The sequence below is a fragment of the Ahaetulla prasina genome, chromosome 3 (assembly GCF_028640845.1).
Source record: "Ahaetulla prasina isolate Xishuangbanna chromosome 3, ASM2864084v1, whole genome shotgun sequence".
NCBI lineage: Eukaryota > Metazoa > Chordata > Lepidosauria > Squamata > Colubridae > Ahaetulla > Ahaetulla prasina.
In genome coordinates, this window is record NC_080541.1 from 184,672,236 (window position 1) to 184,684,968 (window position 12,733).

The window sequence follows — 12,733 nt, forward strand, 5'->3', positions numbered from 1 at the left end:
GAAACGCCGACTTAAATTCGGAGGCTTCCTTTCGGCACCACTTTTAAAAGAGCTGTCTCGTCGGGTACTGCCTGCTTGATTCGTCATTGTGCGGAACCGCTTATGCTTCAGGGAAGAGCCGAGCGTCTCTTAACCCAGGTTGAGCAATCTTTCCGCCCACAGGCAGTCCTGTGACACGCACGCACAGACTCAAGAACGCGGCTCTGGGGGGGAAAGGAGAACCCCAGTCCCGGAGGAACACCAGCGGGGGGGGGGGCAGCAGAGCCGACTCGATTGCGAGAAACAAACCTTCCTCGTAGAGGGCGGGAACAGGCTTGGGCTGTCGTCGTGGCGATATGCTAATACCGCCCTCGTCCCGTTAGGCGAGCCAATGGGAACCAAGTGCGCGGGTAGCGTCAGGCTCAGCCTGCGTGACGTAGGGAGAGGAGGCAGTCGCTGCTGCTACTGCTGCTGCCGCTGTTGCTGTTGTGGGCCCCGCGGGACAGGGGAGGGCGTGAATGACAAAAAAAGTTCTGCGGAGCGTGTGACCCGGGAGCGTGGGCGCCTCGCCGCCGGCAGGTGAGCTGCGTGTTAACCCGGCGTGAAGAGAACCGCAAAGAGAGCGGCGCGCTGTGTTCCCCCCCCCCGGATTCGGCGTGGTGGGCGGCCGAGGTATTGCCGAGCGGCGTTTGAGGGCGCTTAGAAGGCCCCAGAACCTCGTACGAGACTGTGGGCGCCGGCCGCGTCCAGCCCCTGCTGAGCCGAACGGTCTCGGGTTTCGGTCCGGTCGCTTGGCTTTGCGTCCGGGCTTTGGCGTCGGCCCCCCGGGCTCCAGCCTTGAGAGGTCGCTGGCCTGATGCTCGCTGGCGGGTGAAATCGGGTACATGAGCAGCCCCAGTCTCCAGCCGCCCGCCCGTCCTCTGGCTCTGGGACGAGCGCTGAAGGGGATCGAGCGAAGGCAGAGCCGCTTTCTGCCTCTCAGAGCGGCGTGGTAAATAAAAGAGCCGGCAAGGGATGCTCTTGAGCGTTTGGGACGGGAGGGGAATAGAGTTTCCTTTGCTGACTTTCGCCGCCTTTTGGCTTGGTGGTAAAGCGGGCGTGACTCGGGCCTGCAGTGTTGCCTGAAAAGAGCACCGGGTGACCGACCCAACCGGGCTGCCCTTTCAGAGGGTTCTGCCATCTAGGCAGGGCAGGAATAAGGGCGGGAATGTAAGCAGCCACCTGAGTCCTCTCGGTTCTCTGCATGCTCCCTCAGGGGAAGACAAGAGTGAGGTGTTTCGCTGCCTCAGGTAGAAAGGTAGATGGTCCGCAAGGTCAGGCAGTTATATTTAGGCACTGGAGGCAGAAACAACCATAAATATATTCTCTCCCAGTGACAATACAAAGCGCAGCGCTCATAACGATAAATAACAGGTTGGTATCTTTTCAAAGCAACCATAATTTGACTTTATAAGGCAGCTGATGATCCCAGCCTTCCCTACAGAAATTCCCAGAGAAGAGAACAAGCAAGCAAAAATAAGCTTCACTCATCTCCAGCGGTAATGAGCTCAGTCTTTCCCCATTATGTTGTCCAGAGCAAACCTGCCCATATGGTTTTATACTTCGGTGAGATAGGACATGTTTTTGACAGTCTGTCTACCTTCAAATTTTGAAATGATTGGAAGAATAGGAAATGAAATGGTAAAACATGGGTAAAGCATTTTCCCAGAAAATCCTGCTGCTGCTATTACCTTGTCTGGTAAGGAAATTAAATTGAAACAAGGTTGGAGAGCAAACCACTGCCAGAAAAGATTTTCCCTTTCTGCTGTTCTCCCCCCCCATAAGACCCCATAAGAGAGAACATGTGTTCAGTTTAAAAAATTGATGCCTTAACCTTCATATGTATAATTGTATATGTAATAATAACTAAAGTGAACAGTATTTATTTTCTTTTAAAAAGTTGTCCTACATCAAATTGGAAGAAACTTTTTGTTGATATTCAGATAGCAACTATACATCCAAAGCAAAGCAGCTTTCACAATATGAAAATACACAGTTGCAGATAACGGGAATTATTTTGTTTTAAACCTGATACAGTATTTTTGTTGAACTAATGCCAGATATCTCAGTGATACAGAATTGAACTTTGAAGGATCTTTGTTATTGCTTCTCCTTGCCCAAATTTTGAAGGCGAATGCACAGTGTACAGTAAAGTCTAATAAATACTGTGCACCTCTGATCGTTCGTATTAGTTTTAAAGAATTATTTTTAATTTTATTGAAAATATATTTAAACCAACATTATGCTTTGCAGTTCTTAAACTGAGAATTATGATAAAGTTATCTCAATGAAATTTTTTATGTCAATTATAAAAAAACGATTAAGGTTGTTAATAGTTTTTGTGAAATTCTTTGGTTGTGCAAGTAGATCACTTGGTCATGCCTTGACATCAGGTACATTGATGAACATTTAGGAATATATGAATTATCTGAGTATGGATGGAGTAATCAATACATCAGCTCTAGTGATGGACATGAAATGCATATGTATGAGAGAAGTCCCAATGAATAGAGCAGGCTAACTTCTGTGAAGATAGGCACATAAAGGCACTATCTCAGGCATGTTTCCAGATGCACTGTTGCATAGCATTGCAGTAATGACTTAGAGAATGAAATAATTGAAAGTTATAATAATTATTTTAAATATTTCAAATAGTTTCCCCTGAATAAAAGTTGCTAACGTAAGAATAATGAGGTACCTATGGAAAAGATATACATGGGTGGGGCTGAAAACACAAGAGATTCCAAATATGATTCCTGGTTTACTGAAACTTTAAATCTTAATATTTACATCAGGACATCTGGAGGGCATTACATTTAAGAAAACTGGTACTGGGGTAAAATTTGCACAGGAAGGAATATGTTAAGCAAATATTTAGTTAGACATTGTAGTATTTCCTATTTCTTCTTGGTTTAAGGAAATCTTTTGTTTCCTTTGCATTGTAGTAAGGAAAAGAGAGATAACATAAAGTCAAGTGCCAACCTAAAGAATAATGGAATTCTAATATAGTGTGGGGTGGGGGTGGGGGCATGGTTTTAGTAGGCATCTGGACTCAAAACTAAACAGAGTTGAGCTGGTTAGTATGTGGATGAAAGATTACCAAGGAATATCAGGGTTATAAACCAGATTGGGGGAAAAAACAAGCTAAATGAAAGAAAGAGCTAAGGGTTCTATTTTCTTTCCCAGTAATAGTTGCAAAAGATAATTTCAGGAACTCTCCTCTGACTAAAAACCCTATGCTTCATTTTCTTTATGTATTCAGGTAATGACCAACAGGAATAAACATACGGTAGGTTTGCAAAGATGAATGTCTCATCTTGTGCATGATAACATGCAAAGTATGGGGATTAGTGTAAAATTGAGATTCCTATTTAAAATGTAATTCATCTTAAATGCAGGAGATGCAGATATAAAAATATAGTTTTGAGTAAAATTGGAAATATTTGTCCTGTCAGTTGCCCAAAATAAAATCTTCTAATAATACAGGTAAAACTTGTTTCCCATAAGTTCCAAGGCTGAAATTTAACTCACATCATTTTTCTATGCTAGTAAATAACTAGTATCTGAAAATAAAGGGTTTTTCCTTTCTTGAATTTTGTCAGCATCTTAAGAGGAGCATTGTCTACTAAGTTCTAGATCCGTGATGGCGAATCTATGGCACATGTACCACAGGTGGCACACGGAGCCATATCTGTGGGCACGTGAGTGTTGCCCTAGCTCAGCTGCAGTGTGCATATGTACACCAGCCAGCTGATTTTCGGGCCTTGCGGGCCCACCGGAAGTCAGGAAATGGGCCATTTCCAGCCTCCGGAGGGCCTCTGGGGGGAGTGGGGAAGGCCTTTTTTGCCCTCCCCAGACTCCTAGAAGGCCTCTGGAGCCTGGGGAGGGCAAAAAATGGGCCTACTGGGCCCACCATGCCATCACGTGCCAAGCAGGGGGAGCGCAGGGGGGATTGTATGCGCATGCGTGGGGTGGTGATGGAGCACATTGAATTATGGGTGTGGGCATACACGCGTGTGACCCCCCCCCACTCCCCCTGCTTTTGGCACGCGATGGCAAAAAGATTAGCCATCACTGTTCTAGATTATATAGTTCAAATGAAAGCAATTGCACAATTAAGAGGTTTATGCAGTTATAGAATGTGGGTAGCAACAATGCAAGGTCATTGGGTGACTCTGGGTCAGTACTTCTGTTTTAGCCCAATGTATCTTACAAGACCATTGTTGTAGAATAAAATAGGTCTTATACAGCACTTACATGTAAGTGCATATCAAATTCTTTAAAAAGTAAATATAAATTTTTTCAATCCCCCAAAACTTCAGTTTAAAGCATAAATTTAAAATATTTTCATCTAGTCATATGTGCAGTGTGTCTCATCTCTTTACAGTTATAACTCCAAATATTAAAGTTACCCATCCCTGCTTTGATAAACTGTTGACAAAATTTAATTAAGAATGTTAGGAACCACTGAAGTACTCCAGAGTTTATCATCAGAGATTAGTCTCCTTTGAAAAAACCATATAGATCTCAAGCTTTAGGAGATTAGAACAAATGTTGATGAAGATTTTTTTTGCCCCAATTTGTTTCTAGTTACATTTGAAAAAGCTACAATAGTTTGATCAGAAAAACTGTGTAACTTGGAGATAGAACAGCTTAAGGTTTTGGATACTTCTGTTTATTTATTTAGCATATGGAAACCTACAATATTAAACAATATTAATATACAATATTAAACATAATTTTGTTTAATATCAATGTTTGTGAACAAAAGTTGATTAAACCTAAGTGCAGTTTAGCACTTAATAGTAAAGGATATAGTCTTGTTGAAGTATGGGGAGGTTTATTTAATAAAAAATAAGTAATGAGGAAATGGCTATTTTAAAATTTCCCCTTGTATATCTTAGTGTGCAGCCTAATAAGTGTTTTCAACTAGTGTAGTCTATTTAGATCTCTGTCTTACATTCCATCTTAATAATGTTACTAACTACTAACCTATAGAGCCTTTTTCTTTTTTCTCTTTTATAGTTTCTTTGTCTTAGCCCCCATCACAATCTTCATTTTGCTTAACTTTTAAGACTGAAAAAATGTCTAGAAAAACACTTATTTAAATATTCTGACATTTTTCTTGATGCTAATATATTTTTGTATTGCACTTTTAGTTTAAGCCCCTTTTTCTCCCTTATGAATAGGAATACTGTTACCTGGGCAGTTGTCTTACAACTATATAAAAGGTAGCAACACAACACACGTGCACATACACACACATTTCTATTGCTTATTGGTATTTATTGGTATTCTTTTCTATTACATGCATACACACACAAAAAGAGTACTGTGCAAAAAGTCTCATGCCTTCATTAGATTTGTTGTTGTAGCAATGGTATAATGACTGTATTTTTAGACTATAAGATTCACCGGTGTATAAGACGCACCAAGATTTTGAAGAGGTAAGCAAGAAAAAAGGGGTTTTGCCCAGTGCTGGGATTCAAATAATTTAACAGCCGGTTCTCTGCCCTAATGATTTCTTCCAACAATCAGTTCACCAAACTCTTCAGAAAGTTAACAACCGGTTCTCCCGAAGTGGTGCGAACTGGTTGAATCCCACCACTGGTTTTACCCTCTCCGGCTCACAGGAACACTCTGCAGGCCTCCCAAGGCCTATGCACGCCCTGTTTTTCACAAAAATGGAACATGCTGGGCAGAGCTACGGGAGGCCAAAAATAGCTGCACCAACATTTTCACCCTCTTTTAGGGGTGAAAAAGTGTGTCTTATATCCTGAAAAATATGGTATGTCTTAGTCTCCTTTACAATACAACCAGAAAACATAAGAAATTTGTATGCAGTTTTCAAAAACAGGAAAAAGACAGAAAAAAACAGCTTCCGTAGACTAAAGTGGCAAGTATGTATTGTGACCTCCCCTTACACTTGAGCAACAATAGCAGATACCTGGCTCTGTCATTGCTAACACCTGTATGTGCCCTACTATTTCATGCCAAACTGACTCCACAATACTCTTCCACTGTTCCTCAGTCCAATCTTTTCGAGCTTTAGCACATCTTAGCCTTTTTACCCTGATTCCCTTCAGCAAAAGTGGTTTCTTGGTTGCTACCCTTCTGCAAAGACCATTCCTGCTTCGTACAGTAGAAGGGTTAACTTGGTATCTCAATAAAGCTGTCAAATGCTGAGCCAGGTCTTTGCTGGACGACTTCTGGTCTCTCAAAAAAGAAACTGAGGAACTTCTCATCAGAATTTGAAAATTTCCTTGGCCTTTCTTTTCTTTTTGTCCTTGACCTCTCCTGATTTTTCAGATTTCTTTATAACAGCATGAATACCACATCCTGAATATCCAGCTTGTTTGTTGATTTCCCTTTGGGAGTGGCTTTGCTGAGGCAAAAGTATGATTTTATGTCTGTCAAATTCTGTGGCCTTTGGCATTTTGATTGGAATGATGTAATTGAAAGTTGATTTTAGTAGCAAGCTTCCAATGAATTATTCTCATACAACGTGATTATACTGTATGTAATGCTCAAGAATGTCTTGCACAGACTGGACTAATAGACTGTTTTGCATAGCAGTCATTTTGGCTTGAAATAGTAGGGCACATACAGGTGTTAGCAATGAGAGTACTTTGGGTTCCATTCCATTTAGATTTATGGGAGCTAGATGTATGTTGTTGCTCTAGTGTAAAGGGAAGTCACACTGCATATTTACCACTTTAGCCTTTAGAAGCTGTTTTTTCTGCTTTTTAAAAAAATACTACGTACAAATTTCCTGTATTTTTTGGTTATATTTTAATAAGGAAACTGAGACATTAATATATATGTTCACTATACCATTACAACAGCAAATCTAATGTTGGTCTAAGACTTTTGCACAGTACTGTGTGTGTATGTGTGTATAATGTGTATACACACACAAAAATAACCTGTTAGAAATGCCAGTGATATACAATATCGCAATTTTTCAGTCCTGTTATATCATTATTTTTGCAGGTTTCAAGTTGTGCCACTGTAAACTTTTATCCCGTACCTCATTCTAAAGTGCAGATCTGGATAGATATATAAGGGGTTGAGCTTGTTTGTTTTTTTTTGTTTTTTTGCAGATGTTTCATTGCCCTAACTAGATAACATTAGTGCTATGCATAAATATTTGTAAAGATTATTAATGTATTATGCAGTAATCCACCCATTTGTTGGCTAGTAGCTAGTATGTTATTGTTTTTAAGCAAGATTGATGTGACAAATATTGAGTTCTGTAGAGTTGTGCGGTGATCTTCATTCAAAACACAAAATGTGATTTGCAATGTGCATAAAACCCTGATATAGCATCTAGAGTGATCAGCTTAAAGAAGCTGTATCTTTTTTCTGGGCTTGGCTGGCTGCCCTCCACTGCTAATGCACAGGCCTGGGAAAATATACATTTGGTGTTAAAATGTTCTGATAATATTCCAGATCTTTGTGCAATCCTAAAGTTCAGCACAATGGAAACCTCTGACTTTTGGTTATCACACATTTGTAGCTCTGGGATATAGTCTTACTTTTTCAGAATAGATTAATAGCTAATTTTCTCTCTGATAACCTTGGTCCTCAAAGGAAAACAGATTTTCTTGATTTTTACCTAGTTGATGTGTAATTTACCTTAATTTAAAAGTTGTTTTATATATATTTGTAGCTGAAGATGCTTTATTTAAACCAGTGGTTCCCAACCTTTTCTTGTTTGAGGCACAACCTTTTCTTGTTTGAGGCACCCTTGGAAAGCCTTTCAAAAGTTCCCGGCACCCTTATAAGGAAATAGATATTTAAAATCTCCGTAGCTCAAAAGTTCCCGGCACCCTCAAAAGATCTCACGGCACCCCTTAGTGCCGCGGCACACTGGTTGGGAACCACTGATTTAAACGTTGGGTAAATGTAGGCGGTTGAAACTATGTAATCTTAAAAGAAGTTAAAAGCTTTACTGTAATATGTTGCTTCTATGTTTTAACCCTAGTTTTTGGGGTGGGTGTTGGGTGGATTAAAAAAAACCCCATCTATTTCCTATAAATAATTATTGAATTACATTACTGTTACAGAATGAAAAAATATTCAAACTATTCTATTTTCTCGTAGCAAATATTTTTATCAATTTGTTACAAACTTAGTAACTAATGATGTGCCACAATTAAGTTACATTGGATTCACACATTGAAGTAATTTATAAGGTAATTTGTTATCTTATAAAGTAGGAACCCAGTTCATTACTTATGGTTATAATTATTGACTTACAGCTTAATATGTGTTAAATCATTATGGCTTATTTAAAATGTAGTTAATGAAATGTTAAATAATGGCTACAGTACTGATATGCAAAGAGAAGATTCTGAGGATTGGGATGAGGAAGAGAATCAATCATATTGCATTTAATTGGGAGGAAGCCCATTTAAATGAAAAATCATTTTTGATAAACATATATAGTATAGAATATCACAATTAGAGCTGCAATTCTGCGTAATTTTCTTAGAATAAATTTTGCTTTATTCACTATAAGTTATATATCTTTAAGATTGCTTTGTAAATTTAATTTTTGGAATACCATATTAAAAATACATATTTTTAAAGCTTTTGAAATAAGATCATTATGAAAAGAAGGCAGGGATATAATACCAATAATTATAGGAAAGAGTAAAAAGACTTTTCTACGGTATAAGGATTGCTCTGCCAGTTATATTTGCGTTTTCTGCTTAGTAACAGGATAGAAACCCTCTCTTAAGAAGATTTTTTCTTTTGAATAAGTTACATTTGCAAGAATTCAAAGTTGACATTTACACATAGAAGGAAAGAAAAACTCTAATATTTTTCTCTTTAATTTAAAAAAGTAAATATAGCTTGATTTAACAGAAGAACAAAGTTAGAAGGGACCTTGGAAGTCTTCTAGTCCAAATTCCTGCTCAAGCAGGAAACCGTATCAGATAAATGGTTGTCCAATCTTATCTTAAAAACCTCCATTGTTGGACTACCCACAGCTTCGGGAGGCAAGCTGTTCCACTAATTAACTATTCTAACTGTCAGGAATTTTCTCCTTGATTCTAGGTTGGTTCCCTCTTTGATTAGTTTCCATCCACTGCTTCTTTTTCTGCCTTCAGGTGCTTTGGAGAATAATTTGACCCCTCTCTTCTTTGTGACAGCCCCTTAGATATTGGAAGACTTCTATCATGTCACTTCTAATCCTTCTTTTCATTAAACTAGACATACCCAATTCCTGAAGTTGTTCTTCTTTTGCTTTAGCCTCCAGCCCCTCATCATTTTTGTTGTTCTTTTCTGTACTCTTTCTAGAGTCTCAACATCTTTTTTTTACATTTTTTTAAAATGTTAATGTACCTAGGACTGCATTGGCTTTTTTGGCAGCTGCAGCACACACTGCTAGCTCATATTTAAGTGATTGTCCACTAGATCCAAGATGGTTATTAGTATTGAGCCAGGTATCACCTATTCTATACCTGTGCATTTGATTTTTCTTGTCTAAATTAGAACATTACTTTTTTACCACTGAATTTCACTTTGTTAGATAGGGCCCGATGTTCAAGATACTTCTGTATCTGAAGCCTATCTTCTATAGTGTTGGCTATTTCTGCCAGCTTTGATGAGTTCCATCTATCCCCCCATCTATCCCCTCATCTAAATCATTGATGAAGATATTGAAGAATACTGGGGCTAAGACAGAGCCTTGAGGTAACCCATTGCGTGCTTCCATTCATGTAGTGCTTTACTGCTCTATATGATTGCAAGAAAAAGGTCTATAGTATTGTGTTACCCAAATTGGTATATTCTGCAGACATGTATTTGGAACTGGCAGTACAATCTTTATTATATGCTTTGATTCTAGAATATGGGTAGGCTGATATGAATAAAAATGCTTCTTCAGTTATTATGTTTCAAACTATTTGAAGCTTTAATCTTAAAACCAGCACATCCTCCCATCCCATTCATATTGGAGGCACTGTTTAGGTGCTTCCAGGTTAAAAAGATTAGCTGCTGGCATCACCATTGCTTGCGGGATGCTCGTGGGGACTCCTTTCACGTCCCTGTCAGGGAGCTAGAGTAAATGACAGGAGCTCACACTGCCACACAGCAGCATTTGGGGCTCAAATGTGGGCTGGCTAACCACTAACCCAACATCCTAACCACATCAGCCACCTTGCTCCTTAAACCAGCACATGAAATACAGAGACATGTTGGAAACCAAATATAGCTGGTATAATATAATGTTGGCATGATATAACTACTATGCTCTCAGCAGTATACAAGCAACATATTCTTCACCAGCTAAAACTTCCAAACCATTTTCTAGAAAATTTCAAATATATTGTATCATTATAATCCTTTTCAACATTGTTGGTGCATAGATAGCTAGAACAAAATCTTCCTTTGGATAGGATTACAACCGGTATACTAGTCTAAATTAGTACACAGTATTGCTAGCTGCTACCTGAGCTTCCCATTAAAGCAGATTCCAGGGCAACTGCCAAGCTGCATATTTGGTCCTTCAGGGAAACTCTAAGATTAGTTGTGAGCCTTCATATACAATAACTGATTTCTTTACCCAGAGTACCTCAGTTTTGTGTAATTAAATTTGAATAACTTATTATTCCTTCTCCTTTTGAAAACTACTATTGGGCTATAGGTGTTATTTACAGTACAGATAGAGAAGAATGTTTTCCAGTTAAAGTTTGATTTAGAAATTATATGTCTGATTGTGGAACTATTTTTATTTTATTTGTCATTGTCAGCCACTCAGTTGTGTCCAACCCTCAGCCACTCTGAATCGTCACTCTCCATGCCCCTCTGTCCCATACTGCCTCCTTCAGGTCTGCCATGTTCATCCCAGTGTCAACCTTGTGTCCAGCTATTGGGTCCTAGGGTGACCCCTTCTCTTTTTTCTGCCGATCACTCCCAGCATGATTGACTTTTAGAATAAGTCACCTGTTGTGTCCCCCTCCCCACTTCACCGAAAAGACGTAGAGATACGTGTCCACAGTCCACAGTATTTGCAACAGACCTGATTTTCTATAGTGAATGGAAGACTTGGCAGCTACAGTGCAAAGGCCTGCCAAGTTCCGAGTTCTTTATCTCTTACGGAGACAGAAGCCCACGTGTCCAAGATACGTTGCCAAGAGCTCACAGAAAAATTCCTTCACCCAGTCCAGGCCTTAACTCCAAAACGACCGAGTCGAAGTTCACGCTTGCAGTCTTTGTCCGTCACAGGGGCTACGGAGCAACTCCACCCGCTTTTATCCCCTGTGGGGTGTGGCTCAGTGACTCAGCACTCTCTGGGCCTGCCACACCTCTTCCTCTGCTGCACACGCCTCTCTTTCCGACACTGCCTAGGATCAATCCAGGATTGATCCTCCTTGTCCTCTATCTGTGGGGGCTCTGACACGCCTTCTTCCTGGCCTTCGGCTGGCACTTGAGGAGTTGTCAGGAAGGAGGGACCTGGAGAGGGAGGCCTTGTCGGCTCCTCTGCCTCACTCTCCAAGTCATCTTCCTCCATGAGGACAGGCTCGGGGGCCGGAGTCACAACATCACCTCTCATGACATAACCAAAGTAAAGCAGTCTCTATTTGACGATCTTGGCTTCAAGTAATATTTTTGGAAGGTTCGGCCTAGGACTTCTTTGTTTGTTATTTTGCAGCCCATGGAAGATGTGTAATAGTCGCCTCCAGCACCACAGCTCAAAGGCATCCACCTTTCTCCTATCTGCCTTTTTCAAGAGTCCAAGTTTCACAGCCATAAGTAGCAGCTGGAAAAATTGTTGCATTAACTAATCTGCGTTTTATTGTGAGACCGATGTCTTTACTTTTCCAGATGTTATTCATACCAAACATTGCAGTTCTTCCAAGTTCTATACGTCTTCTAATCTTAGGGCTGCAGTCACCACTTTGGTCGATTTTAGAGCCCAGGAAGATGAATTCCTTTAGTGTTTCTCATTGTCAATCTACATTCTGTCCTTTCTGTGCTCTAGAGTTGTCATTATCTTTGTTTTCTTGAGGTTAACATGCGCCCTAAATTCTTCACTGTCATATTTGACTCTTAGGATTAGCCTCCTTGCTTTCCACGAGCAATGATGTATCATCTGCATATCGGAGGTTGTGGATATTCATATCACTGATTTTAACTTCAATGGTAATTCCTCCAAATGTGCATTTCTTGTAACTATATCAGTCATGTTGAATAGTATAAGTATTAATTTTATATTCTACCCTCCCTTAAGGATCTCAGGGCACCGTACAAAGCATTTCCTCCCTTCTGTGACTAAAGGTGGACTCCCCATTGCCAGTCCAGCATTGTGCTCACTGCATTATATTGCCCTTGAATGTTTGTAATTGTTCTTAATATAGTTGTGCTTTTAATTAAATTTTAAATCACTATTTTCATTTTATTTTAGAAATATTGACATTTTTTTCTAAATAGGTAGAAGGAAAATGTAAAATAAATGTGTACATATATGTTGTTTTCACCTATTGAGAATATACTTCATTGCAGAATTCTAGCGTGCAAGACAACATTTCTTTGAAAGCAAAAAAAGATGGTTCAGCAAAATTTATGAGGTGTCAGGTATGAAAGCTGTATTGAGTGCTATCATATTTAATTTTACATCATTCACAGTAAAGCTTAATTAACTGGCAAGTAGTTGTTTATTTTTAGTATAGTAAGAAAAGAAATTTTTAAAATTTAGTTCCCT

At 39.6% G+C, this 12,733-nt stretch overlaps 1 protein-coding gene across 17 annotated transcripts in view; it reads left to right on the forward strand.

Annotated features, from left to right (window-relative positions):
* The first annotated feature begins 396 nt into the window (after positions 1 to 396).
* Positions 397 to 12,733, forward strand: part of PPARD (peroxisome proliferator activated receptor delta) — a 69,672-nt gene continuing 57,335 nt past the window's right edge. For 7 of the 17 annotated variants that reach the window (XM_058175318.1, XM_058175313.1, XM_058175312.1 and 4 more), the window contains exon 1: positions 401 to 558. The gene's annotated coding sequence lies outside the window, so the exon portion shown is untranslated. Of the gene's footprint in view, positions 652 to 12,534; positions 12,607 to 12,733 lie in introns of all 17 variants that reach the window. The other 10 variants (XM_058175304.1, XM_058175307.1, XM_058175308.1 and 7 more) reach the window with 6 other exon arrangements.